The sequence below is a fragment of the Pholis gunnellus genome, assembly GCF_910591455.1.
Source record: "Pholis gunnellus genome assembly, chromosome: 17".
NCBI lineage: Eukaryota > Metazoa > Chordata > Actinopteri > Perciformes > Pholidae > Pholis > Pholis gunnellus.
The window spans coordinates 11,110,725-11,121,534 of record NC_136544.1 but is presented as its reverse complement, the minus strand read 5'-3'; positions in this window follow the sequence as shown (position 1 = coordinate 11,121,534).

The window sequence follows — 10,810 nt, the reverse complement described above, 5'->3', positions numbered from 1 at the left end:
GAGTCTTTCTGATTATGCTGGTTCTTTACAACAGTTGCTGTGCTGGAGTTGGACCCATAGTGTATAAAATTAGACAGTCACTCCAAATTATCATCTGTCAAATTCCTAATGTGAACACCACTGTATACATCATGAAGGCAACATTATGGACCTATTCATGGTAGCTCTCTACAATAAATTATTCTATTTTGTAATGGCTCTTTCTTCATGCCTCATATGCATGTTTTAGAATATAATACAGAATAATATAAATTGGCAAATAAGACAGGTGACTTATAATTCTGACATTTGAGAGAGTGGTAAAGCTTTGAAACACTGGTACGAACCAATTACTTTAAAGGAAATAAAAAACATATCAGACCCTGCAGACGACAACTATTATACACAGACAGTCGTAAGTAGACCTATTTACATGGTCTGAAAGACAATGTGATTAAAGGTGACACTTGATCCTACAGTGCCAAAATGACCTGATTTGCTCAAGCACAACAGAGACGTAATTGGGATGCATAAGAGCATGAGTCACAGGGAAGAATATGAAGACGAATCGGATCTGGTGCAAGCAAGCTATAAAGCTGGGGCAGGGTGGGAGAGTGTGCCTGGGTAATCTCCTTATTTCAGGCTGGAAAACATTGATCTTAAGCGAGGCAACGCGGGGAGGACCAGAGGGATCAGGATGGAAGTTTTTAAGGGAAAAGTGAAAGACGAATCAAGGGTACAGTTTGTTTGTGTTGGAACATATTTACCCTTTACTTTTATAAAAAAGAAACACATGGAAGTGTAAATCTCTGACAGATTTATAACTTTGCATAAGCGGATGGATCATTTATTACAATGGCAATTACTTTACTTAAAGGTGCACGATCTGAGATTAGGTGCATTTCAATTGCCTCTCAACATGACAGCGGCGAGCCGGCCGCTGACGGATAACGGTGCTAACAGCACTAACAGTGCAAACTACATCGAAAGTGCTGACAGAGCTAACAGTGTTTACCTGTTGGGGAGCCAGAGGGTACGTGCTACGCTTCCGTAATGACGCTGATGGTCGAGACAACGTTAATCAGCTGTAACCACCGTATGAGAGCAGTGCAGAGCGGCGGCCGTGAGCTAACCAGTGGGGCACGCTCAAATGCACGAACATGCACTAAAATGCCGATGTCAACAAAACAAGGAGAAGCTCGGAAAACGACACACGCCGAGGGAGAGCTACTTCATTCTCTGCTTAGGCAGACATAACTCTACTCTATCTTTACAGAAACAATATTGTGTTGTTGCTAATGTTAAAAATGTTGAATACAGCTAATTTAATTAAGGGGTGACATTACTATGACATGAAAAAGCCATGGCTAACGAAACTGTATTAAACATGCCTTGCATTATTAAAGATCAGAGTATTAATTAGCTCTGACGTTACTGGGGCTTTTCATGAGTACTTTTTAAAGTTTTCTTGTAATTTAATACCACTTATAATATAATATCGAGCATATCCACTGCTTTCTCTTGTCAGGCTGGGCTCCTTATAACTACACAGAAAGCTGAGACACAAACACACGATGACTCAACAAGCAAAGAGTGACTGCTGTGACTAAACCAGGTGGAGGTGGAGAGTTGGCGGCAACTACGCTCATTACTGCTACTGCAATAAAACATTCCAGAGTAAACAGACGATATTTTACCAATACATGAACATGTAAACGAAAGTGAAACCTAATTGAATTGGCCGCTCTCAGCTACCATAGTTCTCCGTGAAGCTTAGAAAGGGGGGGGGGGCAAAGGGTCATGTTGTTGCTTGCTATCTGTAACTTCACCACTAGATGCCCCTAAGTCTCAAACACTGCTCCTTTAAAGTATTCCCCAACATGAAGTCTGGAATTGCAGAGGATGAATCCTACCTCATGTATACTTTACAGACCAACTTGTTTCTTCAACAAAAAAATATAGCTCAGCTTTAAAAATGAAATATAACATATTGCTTTGTAGTATTTTGAATAATTCTACTTTGTAACTCAAACTTATGTTAACGCCGCTGTGACTATTGTTCAGTCTCAATCAATTCACTGCGAGGAGGCATACAGAGTAATCATCTGTTCACACACACATGCACAGACGCGGCTTCACATCAACAAATCTGTTACATTTTTACATTTCAGTTCAGTATCTCCTCATGGGACCGACTTATACAGAATGTGTCCTAATTCTGACTGCGCTTGTTGAAGTGCATCAGAGCACATTTGCAACGCAGCTAACTCAGCCTGACTGGTGACTCCAAAATGAGGACAAAATCATGATATTTGATACAGAGGGAAATTGAACGTTACAGCTTTTAAAAAGTTTAAAAAGTCCTCTGGTGTTATGCTATTTCACTCACAAGTCAAATATCCATCAGTATGCAGCCAATGCAGGCTTCGTCTTGACAGTTGGGACAGTGAAAAAAAATGGAGATTATGCATCATAATCCATTTTGTGAGCATGGGTCACTAATAGGTTTCACCACTGCCCTCTGCTAGGCAGCTCTCTGAAATGTGTGTGTGCTTGTTGAACCCATCCGGCCTGTCTAGAACTTTGCCATGCTATTTGTCCATAAGGCCTAGACACACCAAACCAACATCAAAGAACTATCTGCAACAAAGGAGGACTGTTGCGTCGCCTCACGTCGCCTGTGTCTTTGCCAAAAACAGACAAACAGACAATGGCCAACTAGCACATACATCCTGCACCTCCTGGAGAGGAGATAACTGTCCATTACTGCAGTTAGCGGTACTCGTGTTTGTCATTCAAAAGAGAAAAACCGGAAGCTTTTGCCCACCATTTTCACACCACTCTTCCTTACTACTTAGCTAAATTCCAGACGACCACGTCGTTTTGAAAACACTTGTGTATTGGAGTGATCAAATGAGAGGAAGAAGAAACATGAGAGAAGCCTTCTGGGTGTGCCCCCTTGACTTGTCATTGTCATTTGCTGAAAGGGTAAAGGTCACTGTTTTCTCTCTCATATATTATTTATAGGCTTAGCGGTGAAGCCTTATTTTGCTCCCTCTGCTGTGAAATAACAAAAATCACAAGCTTGACAAAGGATCCCTCTGCACTGAAGTTAGAAATCATTACATCACGCAGCTTCCTCATCTGATCTTCTGGCATCACAACAGCCATACTTATAAGATACACAACACCAGACTGCTGGTGCTGTAAACCGTTGCCAAAACTTAGAGTCCTGGAAGATTTAAGGGGTCCCATGTACAGTCTGGGAGAAAATTCAACATCAAAAAGCCAGACAACTAGAGATTTCCCTGAATGTCCAAAGTGCCTCATCTCCGAATGGATTTTTTGAACGATTCAAAAACATCAAAAGCATAGTTTGCACTTGGTGAAGCAAAGGCTGAGACACCACTGAACAAACAGCCTCTTCTGCTGGACCACTGAACAGAGCTGTCAAAGCTGTCAATGCAACACACAAAGCTGCAACAACAGGAGACTGTTGCAATACTGCTCCAGCAGCAGCACATAGAACGAAGCAGACTGGATTTTTGTTCTGAAAAAGGTCGCTCAGAAGTGTAGCTTCCCGGCATGCATTTTCAACTTTATTTCATTAAAGAACCAAATTACTTTGCACAGCAGGATAATGGCCAGGAGAAAAACACGATCGCAGACCAGCTGCATGTAAATGCAGGTCTTGCAGTAATCGTGTTATTGGAAGTGCATTCTCAGATTTCCTGTCTTAATCAGATTTCAATTAGTTTGGAGAGAGAGAGAGAGAGAGAGAGAGAGAGAAAGAGAGAGAGAGAGCGATATTGTGGGGAAACATCCTGTTTACACACTCATTTAATATTAATCTTAAATTAAGTTATGTTGTCAGTTGTGTGTCAGTCATTATGGAGGAGAGTGGTTACATTTGATACTTTTGGGGCGTGGGTATGTTAAAAAAAAGCAACTTATACAATTTTGAATGCAGCGTGTTCCTGGACAAAAGGTCACTCTAGAGTCAAATTCTCATCATAAAGAATCCTGTTCTCCCATTAGCTAGTGGGACAGACCGGGAACACAGCCAAAGGCAGGAAATAACTTTTGAATGTGTGTGATGGACACTCTGCATGCATCTCATTAGATTGCAGATTGGCAGGCTAACACTACTAACTACGTCTTTAAAAGACAAAAGAGAATCGTCTTTCTGTCCAGGTAGTGGGAGGACGTGACTTGTGATAATTATCAACCATTCACACATTCCTTTCTCTTGGGCTCAGGGTGAGCGTGCACAGCCTTGGGGTGTACTTTAGCTGCTTCGCACTCATTTCCATTGTAAAAGGGCCTAATGAGCGGTCAGACAGAGGCCAGCCGACCAGCCTGGAATACACATGGTCAAACAAATGGGTCAGTCATTGAAAAAGGGCTTCAGTGATTGAAGAACGTGAATGATCCATGAAAGGCTTTGAACTGCTCTCCTCAACGTGTCAATAATTCGATTAAAATATTTGAAACCACAGGCTTTTCCTTTCATCCTGTATACGACTGATTTGCCTTATTCTAATTGACCCACATTTTGCATACTTTTCTGGGTCTTACCTATTTGCCCTGTTAGCTTGGGTATTCCATTCATAAAAGCCATGTCAAATGTATGAGGTGCCTTTCCTTGCACTGCATGCAACTCCTCAAAAATGCCATGTAGGGCACTCGCTTACTTCCTTTGTGTCCGGTGTTCTCACAGAGGATGACGATGCGTTTTCCCCCTCTCAGTGACACAGTTTAAGAGAAAGTGAAGTGAGTGTAAACACAATACTTTGGTTGGAAGTATGACACTGCTATTTGCAATATAAATACATCCTTAAATACAGAATGTTTTCTCGACTGGTGGAGAACATGGGTTTATGGTTTCATTTTTCTTGTACTATCTATTCGCCCACTGAAACATTACGGAGAGGTGGTGACACTTTGTTTTAATAACGTGTCATTAGTGGTCATGACAGCAGACCCTGCCTTTAACTTTGAGGGAAATGAAGCTGAGCCTTGTCCGAGGGCCCCCATGCTGGCAGCCTGTGTCTTTAAGCAGCCATGTAAAGAGGGCGTGTTCAAACACACTACCCAGGCAGCAGGAGGCATTGTAGTGAGTTATCGCACTCACGAGCTGCAGCACCGCTTCTGTGGATGCGGTGACAGCATATGTAACATTTCGGTTAAAAAAAACAGAAAAAAAGAAAGAGAAACGTCTGTCTGTCTAACCGTTTTTGGATTTCCTGAGAGGTTGATCTCATCGCTTCACGTCTCCGCTGGTTTGATGAATGCTGCCCCCATTGTCAACCTGCTGGGGGGGCCTAAAAGTGAAGCAGCACCCGGCTTTATGAATGGGGATGCTCGGTAAGTGCGTGCGCTTCAACGTTTGTCCTTGCGCGTAAGCTTCACCACACAACATGCACCGTTTTGTATTTGTTTATACAGCTCACATATGTATTTAACAGATGTTTGCTTCATTTAGCGGTTCAGTAGAGCGCGCGGCGCACAAGGCAGCATGACGCGTTTGTGGTCAGCTACTTATTGTTCTCCTGCCAGTGACCCACCCAGAATCACAGCCTTGTCTTCACGTGAGTGCAGTGACGGCACCGGTAAATGCAAGAGTGCTGTCAAATGGACACTTATAAGGAGGGACGGGGGTTTAGTCGCCGAAACGTTTATTTGTGGTGTCGCGAGAATTGAGCTGATATTTCTGCAGCTATACTCAGCAATAATTAAAACCTTCATAAGCGTTGGGTGCTTTGTAGCAAAAAAAATAAATGATTCCTCATTTGTGCTGATCACCTTTCACCGAACGAAAACTCCCACGGGCCTCATATGAGGACACATGTTCAGCTTCAAAATGATCAAAATGAGGCTAATAATGTGTTAAAACCAAAAGATCATGCATTAAAACACTTTTATGCCCCGTCTTACAGTGCACGCCTGTCCTGTTTGTCCAGTTTATTGCCATGTATCCTTGAGCCTGTCTGTCTACTTGGCAGAGCTGTTCAGTTTCAGCCCCAGTTTCAGTTCAGTCTCGATGGCATCTTGATGAGCTCATTCACTGGCATGATAAAGTGATGAGGCCTCGGGTCAGTAGGCCATACTGATAAGAACTCCTCAGCAATTGTTTGAGGAGATAATGTTATCAGATGCTCTCTGCTTGTGAGGCAAATTGTCTTGTCTTTCTTTGTTTTCAGAGGTTTAAAAGTGACATTTTGACACCCGTCTCATCCAAAACACGCACAGGGCTTTGTGAGATGTCAACTTGTTCTGCCCAGACGCTGTGATGGATTTGGGTTGACGACACGGCAAACAAGCAATCCTCATCGCCAAGATTTATGTGCCACAGGCTGAGCCCGTTTACTTTTTTTTTTCTTCCCCAAAGTGCCTCTGAAATACTTTTCAAGACAGGCGACACACTCGACCAGCCTGCACAGGTTCTGCTCCCTCTACTTTCCTCTGTTTCTGAAATTACAAAGCACCTAATTGCCTGCAGGGGACATGTGTTTAGTGCCTGAAGGTGAAAGTTATCCTTCCTCCGTGTGGTGTTGGACACTGTGCCAACCACTCTGTTATGGGACACAGTGTAGACGGCGTTTGCTGGCGCACAGCCCAGGAAACGCAACCTGCTCAGAATGTAGTTTACAGCAACTCAAGATCCTTCTGCGGTGGCGCTGAAGTGCAACTTTAGAGTGTTATTTGTGGCTAGTGAGTGTATGGTCCTGCACCCATGTTTGAACATGTCTGCTGTTTGTGTGCTCATTTGCAGCAATGTGTGTGTCCTCTTCAGCCCCTTCACATTCCAGGAAATACCAATATAAACTGTTATTTTTTTTTTTTCCTGGAATGCCTCTTTGGATGGTGCTGTTAACTGCTGCGTTATTATAGAGGACTTGACAGTACTTTTGAAGGATGTGTAGCATAAGTAACATGTTGGGTTGTTGTCACTTCTCTTACGACCACAGACATTTTTTCAGTTCATTCTTTCAGTACACAATTTATGGTTTGCTAGTTTGACTTGTAACATAAAGCAACAGTTCTTTAATACATTGCCCCCTACCTTTTTTTTATTTTTATGTAACCTTGTTGTCCCAACATCAAATTCTAAGGGCATCTCATATTTCACTGTGTGAATGCTGTGTTTGTTCCTGTCTTTTGTTTGGTGGCATTGTGTTCTGGTCTGACCCAGCATGCTTTGCACTGGTAGGCTGGGGTTAGTACTATGAGCCGGAGGAAATGTTGATTTTTTTTTTTTTTGTCATCCGGTTTCCTTGTTGTAATATTGAGTGTTGTTGATATCAGCGTAGCAGTAGACAATGCCACTGTACAACTGTTTTGATTGGCTGACAAGAAGACTGGTATTTCTTGGCAAAATTCTGCCTGAACCCTTTTTTTGGGTACTTGATTTGAATTAATCCACAAATTGGATGTTAGATTTTGGGGGAGAATCCGTGCACGGTACGCTCATTATCCACTTAAAATTGAGACTGTTGTCATGCACGAGTAGAGTAGATCCTTGTATTTTCTAAAGAATACAATCTTTGACAAAAACAGCCCCTTCACTGTTAAATAACGACTTCTTTGGCTTCCCTCAGCTTGTGCAATGTCTTGTTGCTCTGACCCCTTGTAATTATGGCACACTGACACTTTAAAGCAATAATTTCCCTGCATTCTTTCCATTGACTAGCGCAGGTTTTCCACTCCAGTTTTTCAAAATGCAACCTCACCCCTCTGCAGCTCTTGAGAGAGAGACACCTGGCCGGTCTGTGACAGTCTGCCCTGGGTGACGATCGGGACACTTGGGCCTGAGGCCAGAGCTGTCATCAGCTGTGACTCAGCTATCCGCTGTGGTGAAGACCTGGTTGTGTTCAGCCACTAAAATGAATGTTGTTGAACCAGTGGCGCTCCCATGTACGGATACATGTTGCATGTTACCAGCACGGGCCCACAGCTCTGTAGGTTATTAAAACGATTGTTTGATGGAGATATGAGCTGTGTTTGTTTGGTTAGCCCATCAGTAATACAGTATGATGGAAGACATGGAGGCCTTGTTTGTATTACGAGTGTTCAGGAAGGGCAGACTGAGTAGATTTCCGGAGAGATGGGAGGGTTTACTGCCTCATTTTCTCCCTGCCCTTCCTGTGGACGTACCCCTTAACACGCTAACACAATTCTCCGTGAAACACCTCCATCATAGTTGTGGCCGTTTGATCCGTGCTTTTAGTAGACGTTTTGAGGTTACTTGTGTCGGTCACTTAGCTCGGTGGTAATTTGTGAGATTCATGTGCAGTTAAAGAGGGCACAGGCGTCTTTTTGTGGAGACGGAAGCAGTTATTAATGACCTGGAGCGGGTCGTTGACCTTGCAGGTCCAGCTGGATGGGAATGAAAAGGCATGTGAACGTCTCTAGGAATGTACCATTACCAAATGCATTCAAAGTAATGTTAAGTGGTTATTTCTGGCGGGCTCTTGTGTTGGTAACGCCAATGTCAACCTCTTTTCTGCTCATCCTCTCATTATGGTGAGATACTCAAAATGCCGGAGTGGTGCCAATGTCGGTCCATTTGTATTTGGATGCCGTGCACAGTACACAGATGATGTGGAGGAATGCTGGCTGCCAATGCAGTCGCATGTTTGTAACTTTTATTCCATTCAGAGACTGGCACAGAGCTGGAATCGACGGTATTGTTTGTGTATGAAAAGGCGTTGCAGATCTCTGACAATGATGTGTAGCAGTCTTGTTTAACCCACAGGACACTTTTCATTCTTGAATGTGTTGAAGCGGAGTACGGCATTCTTGTCTGCCATCCGCTGTTTGTGTTGTTTGTTATAAAAGCTGTCAGTTTCACCAAAGCGGAGGACGGGGAGAAGGAGATGGGGTGTCTTGTCTGGAGGCTGTGTCGGTTTGTAAACGTAAAAGAGACGAGTCATCTCCGCTCCTGTATCAAAGGTCAGCTGGTACACGTCGAGGTGACTCGCTGCAGGCCTATTCTTTGCCATGAACCCTGTCATTGGTTGTCGGGGTTATTGGTTATCATCTGTGCATCCCTTTTCCTCCTCCTCTCTAGTTCATCTGACCGGCTCGTGTAACTAAAACTGCTTTTCCACTTGGACAAAAAAACTCAAAACATCCACGAACAGCTGGCTTTTGCCTTCAGTGGGAATGGTGACAATTGGCCTTCATTCCTGGGCTGAATGACTCTGCAGTAGTCGCAGGTATTTATCGGCTCCAGGTTGGCAGTCATGGAAACATGACACCCGCGGGGACTTGTTCATTCTTGCACCTTTTGCGGTGCGATGCCATGCGACGCTCGTTGAAGTGGATATTTAATAAATAAAATCAACTTTGGGCAGTTATTATAATATATCATCATACCAAACAATCAATTGATATGCTCTCCTCAAAGCCACAGTAGACTCCACTCAGACAACAGCCATTTTACCTCACTGACCATCCAAACACATTCTATCTCGACACAAACAAAATAAAACTGGAAATTGTCTCTGTTAGTCTTTCCCACGTTCCAACAATCACCCGCTCTGGTTTGAAAGAGAGACTGAATAAGTAACGGATGTAAAAAAAAAAAAAATGTTTAGTAATGAACTGCTTCAGGTGCGTCGTGTCCGTGAAGTGAAACTTGACACACCAAGGAAAAAACCCAGAAAGGCCCGCGCTACAGCACGACATGCTCTCAATGGGAAATTAGTCTATCGCTTAATTATAGCGTGATTTGCTGTTTTTTAAAACCCCCACATATACACGCTATATTTGATGGGAGAAGGGTATAATATAGACTTTTATAGTTTGCCTATTGATAATGCAGCTGCACGCTAAAGATTAACAGTCTGTAGTTGTGTAATCATGTACCAGTAAACTGAATGTTATTTTTAAACACTGCTGAGTTTGTGTAAGTTTGTTCTTCCAGCTCAATCTTCTTCCCTCAAATATTCCACTCGCTGATCAAAGGATAGCTACAGATTTAGTACTCATTGATATGAATGCCAATTCAAAAACTCTGCAGGCACTCTTTTTTTTTTTTTTTTTTAGCATGGAAGCTCTAGAAATCTGTTGTGCTTTGATCCTTACCGAGCAGAATGTCCTGCTGGGTGAGGTGTGACATTAGCATAACAGACCGCCTCACACCAGCTTGCCAGGTATGAGTGGGGACGGCAAAAACACAGATATGCAAGTTTTTTGCTGTCTGTGCTTAAGAAATACACACAGGCAGGCTGTTTTTGTATCTTCTCCTTCCTGTCCTCAGAGGCATTATTCTTGTTTTGGAGGAACTGTATTAGTATTGAGGTGATTTAGTTGAAAGTGTTCTCATGATTTAAGGAGGATTTTCTCATTTGGGCTTTCCTGATTTAATTAAATTTCAATATAGGGCTGCAACTTATAATTATATTAATTATTGACTATCTGTCAAGTGATTTTCTCGATTAATGAAAAACGTCCAACACATTATTCCAAAGCCAAAGGACACGCCTCCAACTGTCTTGTTCTGTCCAATCAACACAAGAAAAACCACAAATATTCCGTTTTAAAACTCGCGTTTGGCTATTTTGTGTGATTTTTGTTTTTTCAGCTTCACAAAACAACGCAGGCCAACGTGGGTGTGAACATGGTCTGTTTGTTACAGCATCCCCATCCTTTTCAGCATTTCACACCAACAGATTTTTGGATTTGCCTTGCTCTTTAGACCACAGAGGATTTACAATTTTATCCAAATGAGCCCTTGGCTTTCTTGTGGTATTGGAAGTGCAGTGTGGTGAGTGGCATGGGAAATGGGCGGTGTGGCAGGAGGGCACTCGAGATACCCTGTAGG